The 20834-nt window shown below is 46.1% G+C and overlaps 1 protein-coding gene across 8 annotated transcripts in view; it reads left to right on the top strand.

Moving 5' to 3' along the window:
- The first annotated feature begins 8325 nt into the window (after window positions 1-8325).
- Window positions 8326-20834, top strand: part of DTX3 (deltex E3 ubiquitin ligase 3) — an 87254-nt gene continuing 74745 nt past the window's right edge. For 5 of the 8 annotated variants that reach the window (XM_056562580.1, XM_056562578.1, XM_056562581.1 and 2 more), the window contains exon 1: window positions 8434-8609. The gene's annotated coding sequence lies outside the window, so the exon portion shown is untranslated. The other 3 variants (XM_056562573.1, XM_056562579.1, XM_056562576.1) reach the window with 3 other exon arrangements.

Consider the following 20834-nt stretch of genomic DNA (forward strand, 5'->3'; position numbering starts at 1 on the left):
TATTCCTCCGGACTGTCTGATCTCCACTTCTCCAGCTTCCATCAGACAAACTCCTCCAGGGAAGACCTTCGTCTCTCCACGCCAGCGCCTCAGGATTCTCAAGTGGGGACACTCCTCTCACCTCGCAGGCCATGCTGGCATCAAAAAATCCATCCAACTCATCTCTCGATTTTATTGGTGGCCTACCCTGGAGACTGATGTTGTTGATTTCGTGCAGGCTTGTACAGTCTGTGCCCGGGACAAGACCCCTCGCCAGAAGCCTGCTGGTCTCCTCCATCCTCTGCCTGTTACTGAACGACCTTGGTCTCAGATTGGTATGGACTTTATTACTGACTTACCTTTATCCCATGGCAACACAGTTGTTTGGGTGGTCGTTGATCGATTCTCCAAGATGGCACATTTTATCCCTCTTCCAGGTCTTCCTTCGGCGCCTCAGTTGGCGAAGCAATTTTATATACACATTTTTCGCCTTCACGGGTTGCCCACGCATATCGTCTCTCGGATAGAGGCGTTCAATTTGTGTCTAAATTCTGGAGGGCCCTCTGTAATCAGCTCAAAATCAAATTTAACTTTTCTTCTTCTTATCATCCCCAATCCAATGGGCAAGTAGAAAGAATTAATCAGGTCCTGGGTGACTATTTGCGACATTTTGTTTTCTCCCGCCAGGATGACTGGGCAGATCTTCTACCATGGGCCGAATTCTCGTACAATTTCAGAGTCTCCGAATCCTCTGCTAAATCCCCATTCTTCGTGGTGTACGGCCGTCACCCTCTTCCCCCCCTCCCCCCTCCCATGCCCTCTGGTTTGCCAGCTGTTGATGAAGTGACTCGAGACCTTTCCACCATATGGAAAGTAACTCAAATTTCTCTTTTACAGGCTTCATCCGGGATGAAAAAATATGCTGTTAAGAAAAGAAGAATTCCCCCCATTTTTTCTCCCGGAAACAAGGTATGGCTCTCCGCCAAGTATGTCCGCTTTCATGTCCCCAGTTATAAACTGGGACCACGTTATCTTGGTCCTTTCAAAATCAAGTGCCAGATCAACCCTTTCTCTTACAAACTCCTTCTTCCTCCTTCTCTCCATATTCCCAATGCTTTCCATGTCTCTCTCCTTAAACCACTCATCCTTAACCGCTTCTCTCCTAAAGTTGTTTCTCCCACTCCAGTTTCCAAGACCCAGGTCTTTTCGGTGAAGGAAATTCTAGCATCCAAGACGGTCAGAGGTAAAAAATTATTTTTGGTTGACTGGGAGAATTGCGGCCCAGAGGAGAGATCTTGGGAACCTGAGGACAACATCCTGGACAAGAGTCTTATCCTCAGGTTCTCAGGCTCCAAGAAGAGGGGGAGACCCAAGGGGGGGGTACTGTTAAGCCGAGCGCTCCGGGTCCCCGCTCCTCCCCGGAGCGCTCACAGCGTTCTCTTATTCACAGCGCCCCGGTAAGACCTGCCGACCGGGTGCGCTGCGATAATGCTCCCAGCCGGGATGCGATTCGCGATGCGGGACGCGCCCGCTCGCGATGCGCATCTCGATTCCCTTACCAGACCCGTTCCCCGTCTGTGCTGTCCTGGCGCGCGCGGCCCCGCTCCTTAGGGCGCGCGCGCGCCGGGTCTTTGCGATTTAAAGGGCCGGTGCGCCACTGATTGGCGCAGCAGGTTTTAATCAGTACCTTCACCTGTGCACTCCCTACTTATACCTCACTACCCCTGCACTCCCTCGCCGGATCTTGTTGCCATTGTGCCAGTGAAAGCGTTTCCTTGTGTGTTCCTAGCCTGTGTTCCAGACCTCCTGCCGTTGCCCCTGACTACGATCCTTGCTGCCTGCCCTGACCTTCTGCTACGTCCGACCTTGCTCTTGTCTACTCCCTTGTACCGCGCTTATCTCAGCAGTCAGAGAGGTTGAGCCGTTGCCGGTGGATACGACCTGGTTGCTACCGCCGCTGCAAGACCATCCCGCTTTGCGGCGGGCTCTGGTGAATACCAGTAGCAACTTAGAACCGCTCCACCGACACGGTCCACGCCAATCCCTCTCTGGCACAGAGGATCCACCTCCATCCAGCCGAATCGTGACATATACACTGTGTTCTATGTCCCATGCAAGGGCCCTGCACCGACTGTGAACATCAGCAAACATTATATTATATTATTGAATAAATACTTTTAACTTACACCTATCTGGATCATTCCTTTCTTTAATCTACCTTATTTGTATACCTTGAGGACTGATTCTCAGGTTGATCTTCAACCATCCTACATAAATTTTCCTTCTACTCATGAGATGTTCCCTGTGCCACTGGCTGCAATACAACTCCAAAGCATGATTGATCCACCCCCATGCTTAACAGTTGGACAGAGGTCCTTTTCATTAAATTCTGTTCCCCTTCTTCTCCAAACATACCTTTGCTCATTCTGGCCAAAAAGTTCAATTTTAACCTCATCGGTCCACAGAACTTGTTTCCAAAATGCATCAGGCTTGTCTATATGTTCATTTGCAAAGTTCAAACGCTAATTTTTGTGGTGAGGATGTAGAAGAGGTTTTCCTCTGAGGACTCTTCCATGAAGACCATATTTGTACAAGGATCTCTTTATAGTGGAATAGTGTACCACAACTCCAGTGTCTGCCAGATCTTTCTGGAGGGATTGTGCAGTCAAACGTGGGTTTTGAATAGTTTTTCTCACAATCCTGCGAGATGTTCTGTCTGATATTTCTCTTGGTCTCCCAGATCTTGCTTTAACTTCCACTGTTCCTTGTTACGCCTAGCGCTCCGGGTCCCCGCTCCTCCCCGGAGCGCGTACGGCGTCTCTCTCTCCGCAGCGCCCCGGTCGGTCCCGCTGACCGGGAGCGCTGCACTGTCATGGCCGTCGGGGATGCGATTCGCACAGCGGGACGCGCCCGCTCGCGAATCGCATCCCAGGTCACTTACCCGTTCCCGTCCCCTGCTGTCATGTGCTGGCGCGCGCGGCTCCGCTCTCTAGGGCGCGCGCGTGCCAGCTCCCTGAGACTTAAAGGGCCAGTGCACCAATGATTGGTGCCTGGCCCAATTAGCTTAATTGGCTTCCACCTGCTCCCTGGCTATATCTGATCTCCTCCCTTGCACTCCCTTGCCGGATCTTGTTGCCTTGTGCCAGTGAAAGCGTTTTGTGTGTCCAAAGCCTGTGTACCAGAACTTCTGCTATCCACCCTGACTACGAACCTTGCCGCCTGCGCCCGACCTTCTGCTACGTCCGACCTTGCTTCTGTCTACTCCCTTGTACCGCGCCTATCATCAGCAGTCAGAGAGGTTGAGCCGTTGCTAGTGGATACGACCTGGTCACTACCGCCGCAGCAAGACCATCCCGCTTTGCGGCGGGCTCTGGTGAAAACCAGTAGTGACTTAGAACCGGTCCACTAGCACGGTCCACGCCAATCCCTCTCTGGCACAGAGGATCCACCTCCTGCCAGCCGGCATCGTGACAGTAGATCCGGCCATGGATCCCGCTGAGGTTCCCCTGCCAGTTGCCTCTGACCTCTCTACGCTGGTCGCCCAGCAAGCTCGACAGATCGCCCAACAAGAGCACCAGCTGTCGTACTTGACCACCATGACTCAGCAACTTCAGTCGCAGCTACAGCAGCTTCAGTCTCAGCTACAGCAATTTCAGTCTCAGCTACAGCAGCAACAACCTTCTCCTCCGCCATCTCCTGCACCTCTTCCGCAGCGAGTGGCAACTCCCAGCCTCCGCTTGTCCCTGCCGGACAAATTTGATGGGAACTCCAAGTTTTGCCGTGGCTTTCTTTCGCAATGTTCCCTGCACTTGGAGATGATGTCGGACCAGTTTCCTACTGAAAGGTCTAAGGTGGCTTTCGTAGTCAGCCTTCTGTCTGGAAAAGCCCTGTCATGGGCCACACCGCTCTGGGACCGCAATGACCCCGTCACTGCCTCTGTACACTCCTTCTTCTCGGAAATTCGAAGTGTCTTTGAGGAACCTGCCCGAGCCTCTTCTGCTGAGACTGCCCTGCTGAACCTGGTCCAGGGTAATTCTTCCGTTGGCGAGTACGCCATACAATTCCGTACTCTTGCTTCTGAACTATCCTGGAATAATGAGGCCCTCTGCGCGACCTTTAAAAAAGGCCTATCCAGCAACATTAAAGATGTTCTGGCCGCACGAGAAACTCCTGCTAACCTGCATGAACTCATTCATCTAGCCACTCGCATTGACATGCGTTTTTCTGAGAGGCATCAAGAGCTCCGCCAGGAAAAAGACTTAGATCTCTGGACACCTCTCCCACAGTCTCCATTGCAATCTGCGCCTAGGCCTCCCGCCGAGGAGGCCATGCAAGTGGATCGGTCTCGCCTGACCCTGGAAGAGAGGAATCGCCGTAAGGAAGAGAATCTTTGTCTGTACTGTGCCAGTACCGAACATTTTTTGGTGGATTGCCCTATCCGTCCTCCACGTCTGGGAAACGCACGCTCGCACCCAGCTCTCGTGGGTGTGGCGTCTCTTGATGCTAAGTCGGCTTCTCCACGTCTCACGGTGCCCGTGCGGATTTCCCCTTCAGCCAACCCTCCCCTCTCAGCCGTGGCCTGCCTGGACTCTGGTGCCTCTGGGAATTTTATTCGGGAGTCCTTGGTGAATAAATTCCGCATCCCGGTGACCCGTCTCGTCAAGCCACTCCACATTTCCGCGCTCAACGGAGCCAGGTTGGATTGCACCGTGCGTTACCGCACGAAGCCCCTCCTAATGTGCATCGGAACTCATCACGAAAAAATTGAGTTTTTGGTCCTCTCCAATTGCACTTCCGAAATTCTCCTTGGACTACCCTGGCTTCAACACCATTCCCCAACCCTGGATTGGTCCACAGGGGGGATCAAGAGCTGGGGTACCTCTTGCTTCAAGGACTGCCTTAAACCGGTTCCCAGTACTCCCTGCCGTGACCCTGTGGTTCCCCCTGTATCCGGTCTCCCTAAGGTCTTTATGGACTCTGCCTGCCATAAGAAGTGCCTCGCCCCCCCTCCCAGTCCAGTCAGGCAAGCCTCGGTGCCTCCTCATGGCCCTCGTCCTGGTGTCACACTGCCCCGTGCCAGGCCTCGCCCTCTGCCCTCCCTCCCCATTCACACTCCTGCTGTACTGCCTGCCGTTGAGGAATCCCTCCATCCTTTCCCGGTGTCCTCATCCCAGGGGAGGCAGTTACCGGACAAAGAGAAGGGGAGACCTAAGGGGGGGGTACTGTTACGCCTAGCGCTCCGGGTCCCCGCTCCTCCCCGGAGCGCGTACGGCGTCTCTCTCTCCGCAGCGCCCCGGTCGGTCCCGCTGACCGGGAGCGCTGCACTGTCATGGCCGTCGGGGATGCGATTCGCACAGCGGGACGCGCCCGCTCGCGAATCGCATCCCAGGTCACTTACCCGTTCCCGTCCCCTGCTGTCATGTGCTGGCGCGCGCGGCTCCGCTCTCTAGGGCGCGCGCGCGCCAGCTCCCTGAGACTTAAAGGGCCAGTGCACCAATGATTGGTGCCTGGCCCAATTAGCTTAATTGGCTTCCACCTGCTCCCTGGCTATATCTGATCTCCTCCCTTGCACTCCCTTGCCGGATCTTGTTGCCTTGTGCCAGTGAAAGCGTTTTGTGTGTCCAAAGCCTGTGTACCAGAACTTCTGCTATCCACCCTGACTACGAACCTTGCCGCCTGCCCCCGACCTTCTGCTACGTCCGACCTTGCTTCTGTCTACTCCCTTGTACCGCGCCTATCATCAGCAGTCAGAGAGGTTGAGCCGTTGCTAGTGGATACGACCTGGTCACTACCGCCGCAGCAAGACCATCCCGCTTTGCGGCGGGCTCTGGTGAAAACCAGTAGTGACTTAGAACCGGTCCACTAGCACGGTCCACGCCAATCCCTCTCTGGCACAGAGGATCCACCTCCTGCCAGCCGGCATCGTGACATTCCTGTTGACTGCCATTTCATAATTACATTCCGAACAGAGGATATTGACATCTGTTACGATACGGCAGGCTGGATGTGGATCCTCTGTGTCAGCGAGGGATTGGCGTGGACCGTGTCGGTGGACCGGTTCTAAGTTGCTACTGGTTTTCACCAGAGCCCGCCGCAAAGCCACTGGCAACGGCTCAACCTCGCTGACTGCTGAGAAGGCGTGGGACAGAAGGACTAGGCAGAGGCAAGGTCAGACGTAGCAGAAGGTCGGGGCAGGCAGCAAGGTTCGTAGTCAAAGAGGATAGCACGAGATCTGGAACACAGGCTTTGGACAACACTAAACGCTTTCACTGGCACAAGGCAACAAGATCCGGCAAGGAAGTGCAGGGGAAGTGAGGTAATATGGACAGGGAGCAGGTGGAAGCTAATTAGGCTGATTGGACCAGGCACCAATTATTGGTGCACTGGCCCTTTAAATCTTAGAGAGCTGGCGCGCGAGCGCCCTAAGGAGCGGAGCCGCGCGCGCCAGGACATGACAGCCGGGGGCCGGGACAGGTGAATGACTTGGGATGCGATTCGTGAGCGGGCGCGTCCCGCTATGCGAATCGCATCCCCGCCGGCAGTGTCAGTGCAGCGCTCCCAGTCAGCGGGTCTGACCGGGGCGCTGCAGAGAGAGAGAAGCCGCGAGCGCTCCGGGTAGGAGCAGGGACCCGGAGCGCTCGGTGTAACAACATCTGAAAACGTTTTGCTATCTTCTTATAGCCTTCTCCAGCTTTGTGAGTGTCAACTATTTTCAGTTTCAGATTTCTAGACAACTGCTTAGAAGAACCCATGGTGCTGATTGTTGGGGCAAGGTCAGATGAGTCTGGGCATTTAAAAGTTTGAGATTGACATCACCTGGTCTTCCCAGATGATGATTGAGAACAATCCATGACACTGGCAGGTCTCAGCTTTGCAAAGGGGGCAGTGCATGCTATAAATTCTGCGGGGTGCCCAAACTTTTACAGACACCATTTTTTTGTTTTCTGTTATTTTGAAAGTGTAAATCATGGAAATAAAATCTAACTTTTGTTGACATATTATAAGAATGTCTAATCTGTAATTTGATGCCTTTTGGAGATTTTTCCATCTTTCTTTGGCTTCTTTATGCACATTAATACAAATTTTTACCTGGGGTGCCCAAACTTTTGATCCCCACTGTACGTGTACTGGGATATAGCAGTTCTCTCTCACCTTGCAGTGTTATGACACACATAAGTACTAGTATATAACAGTTCTCTATCACCTCACAGTGTCATGACACACGTAAGTACTGGTATACAGCAGTTCTCTATAACCTCACAGGGTCCTGGTATATAGCAGTTCTCTATCACCTCACAGTGTCATGACACACGTAAGTACTGGTATACAGCAGTTCTCTATCACCTCACAGGGTCCTGGTATATAGCAGTTCTCTATCACCTCACAGTGTTATGACACACATAAGTACTGGTATATAGCAGTTCTCTATCACCTCACAGTGTCATGACACACGTAAGTACTGGTATACAGCAGACCTCAAAGGGTCCTGGTATATAGCAGTTCTCTATCACCTCACAGCAGTGGTCCCCAAACTGTGGCCCTCCAGATGTTGCAAAACTACAATTCCCAGCATGCCTGGACAGCCAACGGCTGTCCAGGCATGCTGGGAGTTGTAGTTTTGCAACATCTGGAGGGCCACAGTTTGGGGACCACTGCCTCACAGTGTCATGACACACATAAGTACTGGTATATAGCAGTTCTCTATCCCCTCACAGTGACATGACACACATAAGTACTGGTATATAGCAGTTCTCTATCACCTCACAGGGTCCTGGTATATAGCAGTTCTCTATCACCTCACAATGTCATGACACACGTAAGTACTGGTATACAGCAGTTCTCTATCACCTCACAGGGTCCTGGTATATAGCAGTTCTCTATCACCTCACAGTGTCGTGACACACGTAAGTACTGGTATACAGCAGTTCTCTATCACCTCACAGGGTCCTGGTATATAGCAGTTCTCTATCACCTCACAGTGTCGTGACACACATAAGTACTGGTATACAGCAGTTCTCTATCACCTCACAGTGTCATGACACACGTAAGTACTGGTATACAGCAGTTCTCTATCACCTCACAGGGTCCTGGTATATAGCAGTTCTCTATCACCTCACAGTGTCGTGACACACATAAGTACTGGTATATAGCAGTTCTCTATCACCTCACAGGGTCCTGGTATATAGCAGTTCTCTATCATCTCCTACCATGTAGCACTGCTTTACCCCAGGACCGTGTGGCAGCACAGCTATGTGAGCCAGTGATATGCCAGGCCCTGTGGCAGCAGGTAATGCCCCCCATCCCCGCTCTCCTCCTCCTCCTCCCCCTCCCCCCAGTGCAGGGATTTCTCTTCCTTTTTTCCAAGCTCCTTGCTGTTGCTATGGCTATGACCATTCCTGCAACGCAACACCCATGTGACCTGCTGTATGATGGCTGCTGTGAGGGGAGGTATGTCATCTCACGGCGATGTGCGGGGAGGATAAAGCAGTGATAGCGGAGGGCACGGTGCAGGCCGCGGGCATGACGGGCGCCTGGTATGGGAGAGGCGCGTGCTAGCGGGGGCCGGGGCACAGCTGTGGCAGCAGGAAGAGGTGGTCGCGCCTGGCCTGGACCCTCATCCTGGCATCGGGGTGCGTATTGTCTTCTGTATCCTCCTAACACCCTGCTATGAAGGAGAAGCCATCCGGGCACCGGGGCAGCAGAGAGGGAGAGGCAAGGATCCTGCACTGCATGTTATATAGCACAGGAGGGTGAGGAAGGAGTGGGCAGAGGCTGGGATGGCTGCCTGGCAGCTGCAGCTGAAGGACACTTTATGGATCAGTGCATTACACATTGACCATATGCAGGCGCCTGTGCCCACGACTCGGTGCCCGGCTCTTTGTTTCCCGTAGTTTTCTCTCTCTACATGCGTGTCCGTGCAGGAGGTGCCACCCAGAGCATGCAACAATGCATGTATGTACCCCACACATGTATGGGCATCATGTCTGCTTATATACCCTATATATGCATCACATGATTATACAGTGCATATGTGTGTAATTATGTGTGCTTAGAATACATACTGTATATATATATATATATATATATATATATATATATATATATATATATGTATGTGGGTCCCCTCTATATATAACATGTATATTTATATATCACGTAACTTGTTCATTTAATGCATGTATGTCTAGTCATATAGCACATATGTAATGCTATGCACTCAAGTATAGTCATATATCAACACGCATACAAACAGAACTGGTGCACAACTACAACTCCCAGCATGCCCGGACAGCCTTTGGCTGTCCGGGCATGCTGGGAGTTGTAGTTGTGCACCAGCTGGCGGCACCCTTGTTGGGAAACACTGATATGTAAATAAATATGTGCTACATGGATCTGTATGAATTGGGAATATATATATATATATATATATATATATATATGTGTGTGTGTGTGTATTCATAAAACACATTGCACTACACACACACACACACACATATATATATATATATATATATATATATATATATATATAGATATAGACAAAAACCAAAACAACAGCACTCCCAAGAGTAAAAAATGATGATGATAAATAGCAGGGTGCAGGCCACCGAAAAATAACTAAGTCCAAGGGTTCTTATGCATCCACGAAAATACAAAAATCAGTGCAGCACTCCATTCAAGGGAAAAAAGTGGATTTATTCCATCAAAAAATGTGACAAAGCAGCGACGTTTCGATCCTCTCCAGGCTTGAAAAAGATCCTGGAGATGATCGAAACGTCGCTGCTTTGTCACATTTTTTAACTGAATAAATCCACTTTTTTCACTTGAATGGAGTGCTGCACTGATTTTTGTATCTATCTATCTATATATATATATATATATATATATATATACACACACACCCTCTATGCATGCAGCTCATAGCCTGCAAGGTAACATCTTGTACAAGTCCTACGTGTAACTAACATGCTTATAGAGATGGGATTAAGCTACAATAGCCAAATATATGTTGACATGCGCTTGCCTCTGCCAGTCCTAAATGCCTCCTTTTAAAGATTTATTAATGAATGCCATGTGTTTGGATAGCTAGGCGTATTTATTTGTGTTATTGCCTCCATATTGATCCATAGAACTTGAGGACTGTAACCCGATACATTACCCGCAGATCAGCCTTTTATTTTGGTTCTGTATCACACAAGGCCATAGTCCATTATTCAACTCAGCGGTGACTTATGGGTTAAAACAGTCTATTACAAGTCGTGTACATTAATAATGTTCTGTAAGGCCTAGAGGCCTGCGGAGGTGTGCACGGAATCGAGAGAAGTTTCCCCTTTATTTCTGCCGAGAAAAAAGGGGAGTGAAGGGTTAAGAACAACATGAAGGAGTAAATATAGGATAGAATAGATGGGTTTGTTGTTTTCCGCTGCAGCATTGTGTATAAGCTGCGGTAAACACTGTGTACTCCATAGGCTGGTTAGGGAGTTGTACGTGTTTGTCAGTATGTGTAGGTGACGTCATGAAAGGGGGGGGGGGTTGTATTTGTGTTTTTTATGTTGTGTATATATGTGTGTTACATTGTTACATTGCCTAGTATTATATTCCCCAGTATTATATCGCATATGACTTTTGACAACATAAATATTTTCTTTTGATACAGAATTATTTACGTTTCAATGTGTTTCTCTTTTCTTCTATCTGCTCCAGGGTTGTGAGATTAGATTAGATCCTGATTATTTTACAATTAAACACTAGATAATTATAATAGTCTGGGTTGTTTTATGCTAGATGATATTGTATGTACAATACATTCGGAAGGTCTTCATACCTTTTCACTTTTTTATATCACATTTTGTTATGTTGTTGCCTTGCGTTAAATTAGAATTTTAGAATTTCTTAGCAAATTTATTAAAAAAGAAAAAAAACTAAAATGTTGCATGACCATTAGTATTCAGACCCTTGCATAAGTATTCAGACACTTAAAATTTAGCTCTTGCTCGTCCTATATTTCTCTTGATCACCTCCCAGATGTTTCTACACCTTCATTGAAGTCGCCTGTGGTTAATTCAGGTGACTGGACAGGATTTGGAAAGACACAGCCCTGTCTATATAAAGGTTTACAAAGGAAAAAGTAGATCCGGCTCCCAGGACTGGATGAAAGTTCGTAGTTTTATTATAACATATTAAAATCCAAGTTAGAAGAAAAAATGATGGCTAAAATCACAAACGAAACGCACCAACGCGTTTCGACTTGTCAACAAGTCTTAATCATGGTCTGCATGCTGCCAATGGTGAGCTGAACCTTTGCTTTCTTATATAAAGGTTTCACAGCTGACAATATATGTCTGAGCAAAAAAACAAGCTATGAGAGGGAAATAATTGCCTGTAAAGCTCAGAGACAGGATTGTGTGGAGGCAGAGAGATCTGGAAAAGGCAAGACTCCTTCTAAAGCTGGCTTCCCCACCAAACTAAATAATTGGGGGAGAAGGGCCTTAGTATAAGGGTACGTTCACTGGGGCGGATTTTCTTGCAGGTTTTCCGCTGCCTATTTGAAAGGGGTTGGGCTCTTCTCAGCTGTCCGCAGCAGATTTTCCACGGCGGAATTTACGCTGTGGAAAATCCGCCGCAGGCCCCATTGAAGTCAGTAGGGACTGCGGCGGATTTTCTGCAGCGTAAATTCCACTGCAGAAAATCTGCTGCGGACAGCCGAGAAGAGCCCACCCACTTTCAGATACGCAGCGGAAAACCCGCAAAAAATCCTCTCGTGTGAGGTGACCAAGATCCTGTGTGCAGATGGGAGAAACTTTCAGATGGGCAACTATCAATGCAGTACTCCACCAATCTGGGCTTTATGGCAGAGTGGCCTGAAAAAAGCCTCTCCTCAGTAATGGTGCATTCACACCACGTTTTTGCAATACAGTTCCCGTATCAGGTTTTTGATGAAAAATGGATTCCTCAAAACCTGACTAAACTGTATCAAAAAGTGAGTACAAATTTTAACCCGTACACGGTTAAAAAACGTATACGGTTTGAAAAATGATGTCCGGTTGCATCCGTTTTTAAGAAAAAAAAGTATACGTTTTTAACTTTTCACTCCATTATGAATAAAGTTTCACTTGTTTGATTGAAATTCCAAGAAAAAAAAAATGAGCAAAGTCAAAAACCGTATGGTGCAAACCGGATGGAACCGTACGCACATACTATTCTGTACGGTTCCCATTGACTCCCATGTTAAAAGAAAACGTATACAGATTCACACAGTTTTTCACCCGGACCAAAAACCGTGGCAGGCTACGTTTTTTTTGTACAGGAAAAAAACGGACAAAAACCATACAGGATGCAAAACGGATGCCATTGGATGAATCGTTTGGCATACGGTTTTCAATGGAGAGTCAATGCACATGATTTTCAATACAGTTCCATGCGGTTTTCACATTGAAAACGTATACGGGAACTGTATTGCAAAAACGTGGTGTGAATGCACCCTAAGGGACACATGAAAGCCGCCTGGAGTTTCACCTTAAGGACTCACTCTGAGAAACAAGAATCTTTGATCTCATGAAACCAAAATGTAACTTTTTGGCCTTAAAGGGGAATTCCGCCCCTAGACATCTTATCCCCTATTCAAAGGATAGCAGATAAGATGTCTGATCGCGGGGGTCCCGCCCCTGGGGATCTCGGCTACGGCACCCCAGACATCCGCTGCACGGAGCGAAGTTTGCTCCGTGCCAGATGACTGGCGATGTGGGGCGGAGGCTTGTGATGTCACAGTCACGCCCCGCTGGTGTCGTCATGGCCATGCCCCCTCAATGCAAGTCAATACAGCCATCATGCCCCCTCCCATAGACTTGCCTTAAGGGGGTGCGGCCATGACGTCATGAGCTGGGCACGGTCATGACGTCACGAGCCTCAGGCGCTGCACCCGACGTTCTAAACGAACGCCGGGTGCAGCAGGGGAAATCGCGTGGCATCATGTAAGGTGTTTTTCAGCAGCTGGGACAGGGAGACGGGTCAAGGTTGACAGAAAGCTAAATTAATCAAAGTACAGAGATATTTTTAATGATAACCTAATCCAGAGTGTTCTGGACCTCAGGCTGGGATGAAGGTTCACCTACCAAGAAGACAATGGGGAGATTTATCAAAGCTGGCTATGTCCCGCATCAATATAGACCAAACTACAGAGGGGTAGGCCGGTCTATTGTGCGCCTAATTTATCAAAAGGTGCACGGCTCTTGATAAATTCTGTTCACGGACTTCGGGATCTATGCTTTAGTCTGTATATAAACCTGCTCCAACATGGTCTGACATTTCGGCATACTTTCAGCCGATGCGACTTGTCGCTGAAAAGTCGCTTTTGATAATATCAGCACCAATGCATTTTTCCGGATAAAATAGACTAGAATGCATCATGTTCTAAAAATCCTCTAAAGCAAAAAGTCGCAGAAAAGTCGCACATATTTAGACTGCAACTTTCTGTGCTACAAATTTAGGTCGAAAAAAACAGTCTAAATCCTATGATAAATATCCCCCAATGACCCTAAGCACACAGCCAAGACAACACAGTGGCGGCTTAGGGACATCTCTGTGAATGTGGTTGTGTCGCCCAGCCAAAGCCCTGACTTAAACCCTATTGGACATCTCTGGAGAGACCTAAAATGGCTTTCACTGATGGTCCCTGTCCAACCTGACAGAACTCCAGAAGATTTGCAGAGAAAAATAGCAGAGAATCCTCAAATCCAGGTGTGTAAACCTTGTGTCATCATACCCAATAATACTGGAGGCTGTGATCACTGATAATTGGGCTTCAACAAAGTATTGAGTAAAGGGTCTGAATACTTATATCCGTGTAATATTAGTTTTTCCTTTTTAATAAACTAGCAAAGATTTATAAAGCTCTGTTTTCATTTTGTCATTATGGGTGATTGAGTGGAGAATAATGGGGGGGGGGGGCTAAATTGTTTTAGTTCAAGACCGCAACATAACAAAATGTAAAAAAAAGTAAATATCTCTGAAGACATTTTTAGAATGCATTGTAGTTTGGGGCGATATGAGGAATAGTAAAAGTTTTCTTTTAAATTGAATACTTTCTGAATTACTTGTGTTCAAAGTATTTTCATAAATAATGGCAACAATGTATCGCTTTCTAGCCTAGCTCCTCTTCTAAGTTCTAAGGGTGGGTTCCCACTAAGTTACTAATATATGGTCACCGGATCCCAGCCGGACCTGGCTCGTATCTCATTCATTTGAATGAGCCGACCGGAGACAGATAGTGACTCCGGTCGGCTGATTTGTTACCCTGTATCCGGTTTTGTAACTGGACCTAAAACCGAAGTATACCACGGTTTTAGGTCCGGTCAGAAATCCAGATACGGGGCAAAAATGACTCCAGTTGGCTCATTCAAATGAATGAGATACGGGCCGGGTCGGGGTGGGAAGCGCCCGGTTTTTACTCCCCCCTCCACAGCCGGATCCCTTGACCGTATGTAAGAAACGTAGTGTGAACCCACCCTTACACATATGCTAAAAAATAATAGTCCTGTATTTTTTCCCCTTGTATTCTTGCTGCCAAAGGCCATCAGAAACCTTGATCAATAACACCACAGTGTATGTCAGACATCAGATAGGAGGAAGTCCTATTAAGGTGTACATTGCCTGTTATGCGCTAAAAAGGTCAGGGGCAGATTATAAAGAGGGCATATAGGGCATGTTCTTTAAGGCCTTCACTACCTAAGGGTCTTTACTCACTGACAAGGCTTATTTTTCCTATTCTGTTGGTAAAATGACACTTGGATCAGATTATAAAACTCCAAACATCTTTCCACCATCTTATATCCTCAGAACATTTCCAAATCATATGAAGGAAATCTGCCCCTTGCATTTCGCAGTTTGGACAATTTTCATCTTGCCTAATTCCCATCTTAAAGAGTCTGTGGGGGGAATAATACAATTGATATATGATTCTAAACTGTATCAGTCTTCGATTTTCACTATAAAGAGATTGTCTATATCTCTTCAAAATACACCCCATTCTGCTAAAGTAAATGGGCCCAAACCACTTTTCAAATTTTTTGGCCCATTCTTCAGAAATAATTTTATAAAAAGAGACAGATTTTTCCTTTTGTCATCGATAGTCTGGTATGGTCGCTACATAGATGACCTTCTACTCATTTGGGGTCGGGAGTGGCGACCATACAAGACTTTAACATATATCTTAATGACAATGTCCACAATTTAAAGTTCACAGTCTCACATGAGGCCGAGGTTATTAATTTCCTGGACCTATGTTTAACGGGCTGCAAAAATAAAAAGTGTGTAATGACTTCCACTTATAGGAAGAACACAACAGTCAACTCCATCTTGCATGCGTCCTCATGTCATCCGTCACTTGTCATTAGAAACTTGCCTGTAGGAGAAATGGTCAGAGCCCGCAGAAATTGTTCTGCGGACTCTGACTTTGAGAGGGAGGCTTTACAGATTGAGCAGCGCCTTTTACTTAGTGGTTACCCTGAACGGGATGTCACCCGAGGGAAAGCCATTGCTGGACGCAAAAAACGGAACACTCTCATTTTTCCTAACAAGACACAAACTAGAAAATCTGAAATTCCAGTGGAGGATTTGCCAGTTATCTTTTCCACTCGATATAGTAATGAGTTCCAGCAAATATGCCGAATTATGCATAAATATATGCCCATCATCATAAGTGACCCCGCATTTAAGGGAGTATTTACACAGGGATATAAATGCATATCAAGACGAGTCCCCACAATTGGCCAACAAATTTCTCCCAGCCTTTTCTCAGAACGATCACAAACACAACAGCTCCTTTAGATGTGGACATATGAAGTGTATATGTAGTAACTATATGTTGAACTCGAGTTCTGTAATGTCCACATCTACTGGGGACACACTTAAAATAGGACAATACATCAATTGTAACACGTCCTTTGTCGTGTATGTGCTCACGTGCCGAGAGTGTGAAGTGAAGTACGTGGGTTGTACCACTACCCCATTAAAATTCTGCATAAGTAAACATGTTTATGACGTATGGCACTTCAACTTAAGACACATGTCCATGATATCTAATCATTGCGCAGTGGCACATCAAGGTAGCACGGCATCCCTGATGTTGCAAGGTTTAGAACGAGTGACACCCCCAGTTAGGGGTGGGAATACAAGACAGAAACTAATGGACCGTGAGGTCTATTGGATTCTAAGATTAGATAGCCGCATTCTAAAGGGACTTATTAAAAGAATGGATACTATTTAACATTATTAATACGTCACATTTTTTTCCCTATATATGATTGGGTATCATTCATATTATTATTAATTTTTTCAATTTTTTTACAATAAGTCCCTGAAGTAATAATCACGTTTTTTACCATACTTTTTGGCCATCTCATAACATTAGCCCATCATACTATACTACATACAATTTAACATATACACATGAACTCCAGTCTCACTCTAGGTTTTCTTTGTTTTTATAAGCCAGCTGAGCGGGTTATGGCTTCTAGAATAACCAATGCATAAATAATATCAAAGTACCCTGCATGAGGTAAATGATTCCCGGGATAAGTTGTACACAGTTTCAACAACCAAGCGTGCTGATTAAGGGGGAATACCCATAAAATATAACCTTTAATAAATATACATTAAAATCACCAAAATATACCAATAGTGCTCAAACCACCCAGCACCAAACAAAAATTATACTGATAATCTGCAGCTACCACATATTGATGTGGATTTACATATGAATAGTGAATAGTTTTGATAGAAAATATCCCGACACGTTTCTGCCTCAGTAGTGTGGCGTCATCAGGGGAATAACTATATTATATGTAGGACTAAATTATTCCGTCCATACATAGAGGTTAGCTGCAATAAACATTCAAGAAAAACGGAGACCAAATGTATATAGTAATATTAGGGGTTACATAGTGTACACCCCCTATAGAGTAGTAAGCAGCAGTATTTCTGGAGCTGAATACGGTCCTCAGAGTAACCTGCAATTCAAATACAGATATATACAGGGACTCAATTTATGCTCCTCCACATAGTTAAATACTGTGAAATGGTAGCCATGTATAGATATCTGTTGCTTCACTCACATGCCCCAATAATATTCCTCGATACCTAAAGAGAAAAAGCATATAGGGTCCCAATAAATATACAGCAATGGCTGGTACCTGCAAAGCAAAACAGTGCAAAAAGCACCCGTTGAAGTACTCACTATACTGCCGCCTTGATTTCGGTTGAGGTGCTCCGTGTATGCGCCTTTACCCGCAGTGGCGAGGAGCCGTCTAATTCTGAAGGCTGCTAGGCGCTCACTGGAGCGCTCACCGGCATGTGATGTCATATCCTGCAGCCGGAGCGCTACATCATAGCGTCCAGCCATCTTTGACATCAACAGAGGGCGGCTCGCAGTGTGACAGTTAGCGTCCATAGTAACGGCTGCAGTTAATATGAACCGGAGGCAAATCGCTTAGATACTACAGAGGCAGTATCCTATATATGTATCTCTCATAAGTGAGAGATAACTTACTAACGCAAGACAGATAACCGAGAAGGCGATCATGAGCATAATCAATGTGGGAGGCAGGGTAGGCGAGAGATAAAAGGGGGAGGAGGAAACCCCTTATTATAAGTATATAGTTTTAGTGCAGACATGGGAGCATCCAAATAGGGACAGGCAGGTGTATAAATTAACTAGTATATAGAATATAGCAAAACCAGGTCCTAACAATAACCATCATATTCCTTAATAGCATGGATAAGAACCAGGTAACATACCATTCCCGAGGTTATACATGCAACCTGTGATGTAACTGAATCCCCGGAGGGGTGCGTGCATATAAGGTGGCGGGTAATATAAGTGGACCTAGCTAGGGATCCTATACTGTCCCCATTCTAACTTTGGCTTCTATCCCTAGGCAGGGTAGACGCCCTTATAAGGGCGGCCCCGCTCACGAACCTCCTACTTGTCCTAGATATTCACCCTGCTCTCATTGGTGATGCTAACTCTAAGGTCCACTAGGACCTCCACTAACTACCTACCAATCACCATGGGAGACAGCCAATCACAAAAAGCATGCATAGTTTAGTTGATCATTGAGACCCTCGGGAACGCTGGTACCAAGCTCAAAGATCCACCTACACTCTTTCTGTAATAATAATTGGTCATAATTCCCTCCCCTAACTGGGGGTTTAACTTTTTCCAGTCCAAAAAATTTCAAATCAAAAATGGATTCCTGGTGACATCTGTTCATGTGACGGGCCAATGAGGTGTCACAATTATGTCTCACGTCACCAAGGTGTTAAAGTATTCGTTTTTGAATTCCCTATAGGTTTTCCCTATGTACCTTTTGGAACATGGACAGGTGGCCATATATATAATACCTCTGGTACTGCAGTTGATAAACTCTCGGATGGTGTATTGCCTACCTGTCAGTTCGCATACAAAATCCTTTTTCTTAGCCATATAGGGACAAGCTTTACAATGTCCACAGGAATGGTTACCTGTGGGTTTCCGAATCCTGTCAAGCCAGGTCCTACAAACAGATGTCACCGGAGACAGGTGACTGTGTGTCACCATATCTCCTATATTGCGTCCTCTTCTGAAGGTGATTTGGGGGTAATCAGTGAGGATGTCCTTCAGATCTTCGTCCATTTTAAGAATATCCCAGTATTTCTGAAGGACCTCTCGCATATTGGATGCTCCGTTGTCATATGTAGCTATCACTCTTAGGGATGGAGTGTTGTTCTCTTGTTTTTGGGGTACAACGAGAGACTCCCTAGGGATTTCTCTAGCATGTTGATATGCTGATCTTAAAATGTATTGTGGGTAGCCTCTATCCATGAAACGCCTTCTCAGGTCCTGTGCTTCGCAGACAAAATCACCCCTCTCTGAACAGTTCCTCCTGAGGCGGAGATACTGCCCCCTCGCGATACCCTTTCAGGGGTCCCGGTTGGCAGCTCTCCCACCTCAGGAGAGAATTTGTTGCAGTAGATTTCCTATCCACTATGGTTTTAAGACTACCATCAGTCTTTTTGTGAATGGCTATGTTGAGGAAGGGTAGCGATGTTTTGTGGTATTCATAAGTAAATGTAAGGCCGATGTCATTCACATCCAGTGACCTTAAAAATTCCTCAAACTGCTGAACACTACCTTGCCAAAGGATAAAAATATAATCTATGTAGCGTGCCCATAGTAGAGCACACTCATAGTACTGTTCCTTGAAATCAACAAAAACTTGGGTGGCCTCCCACCAGCCCAGGGTCAGATTCGCATAACTGGGGGCACTAGGGCTCCCCATTGCGGTCCCTCTGAGCTGGTGGAAGAATTTCCCATTAAACAAAAAATAATTATGTGTAAGTGTGAATTTCAGCAGTTCGAGGACAAAGTCATTATGTGCCTTAAATTGATTGCCCCTAAATGCTAGGAAGTATGCGACAGCTTGCAATCCTATTTGGTGTGGTATAGAGGAATATAACGCCTCCACATCTATGCTGGTCAAGAGGGTGTCATTCTCTATTGTAATCCCTTCAAGTTTTTTGAGAAGGTCTGTCGTATCCCTAGTGTATGAGGGAAGTGCTTGTACAAAGTCCCTCAAAATCTGGTCAACGTAAATCCCTACATTCTGGGCCACACCTCCTATCCCTGCCAGAATTGGACGGGTTATGGCTTCTGCAGGAACAGGGATTTTTATTGACCGTCCCTGTTGGCTCCATCCATTCCCAGCTCATGCTATCAGGACCATATTTTTTAACTGCCACAACAACTATATCATGATCTTTTCAACTTTTAGGTTGTGATTTGTTTGGATTAATAAACATTTGAGTATATGTAAAACATTTCTAATTAACGTAAATGTGTGTTGTTACATGGTCATGATATTTTATGATTTTTTTCATATTAACTATGCTTTTATATTATTTATGTTACCTCTTCTTTGCACAGAAATACTGGGCTGTCTATTTCCAGCCTGGATTCACCTGTGAATGGGGAGGAGGACACATACCAGGATGCACCTCCCATATAGCGAGGTCCAGGCATTTGCTGTTCCCTATATAAGGCTTGTACATTCAGATGTTAGATGTATGACTAAGGCTCAGTTGGACATTACATCAAAGTTGGATCAGCATGTATTGTTGTTTCCCACTTTGATTTTGAGTGTGACTCCATATCCAGACCTCCATGGGTTGATAAATTTGATTTCCATTGATAATTTTTGTGCGATTTTGTTGTCAGCACATTCAACTATGTAAAGTCAAAAGTATTTCATACGATCAGTTCATTCATTCAGAACTAGGATGTGTTATCTTTTTAAATTTTTTTTTTTTAAACACATTATATTCGCATTTTCAGATAGACATAAAAGATAAATTAGAACAACAAATAGTAATAAACAATGTGCTTGCATTTAGAGTCCCGTAGAAACAGTGTTAATAGCAGTCGGGATTGTAATTCCGAGGAAGGGGATAGTTCACTGTAGGTGTCCACAAAAGTCCAGCATGGAGTAATCCGCTGGTAGTTAGTCCATATAGGGATTATTAGAATGAAACAAAGGTTAGCACAAACAGGGTATCAAAGTATCAAGAAAAAAGGATAAATGAAAAGACAAAAATAGCATAAATATCATCCCCCCCATTCTACCCCCCGACATTGATAAGGGGACCACGAGAATGCAAAGGAGGTAAGCGAAAGGCACCTAAAGTGTCACCCAGAGCTCCCAGGCAGTACCATTCTGTTGATCTAAATGGTCAGACTATGTCTGCACTTTCTGCTGGGGTGTAATGTGAAAGACCTTCCATTTGCTAAAAAAAATTGTGTGTTTATGTGACGCTCAGCATCA

This window comes from Hyla sarda, chromosome 2 (assembly GCF_029499605.1).
Source record: "Hyla sarda isolate aHylSar1 chromosome 2, aHylSar1.hap1, whole genome shotgun sequence".
Classification (NCBI taxonomy): Eukaryota; Metazoa; Chordata; class Amphibia; order Anura; family Hylidae; genus Hyla; species Hyla sarda.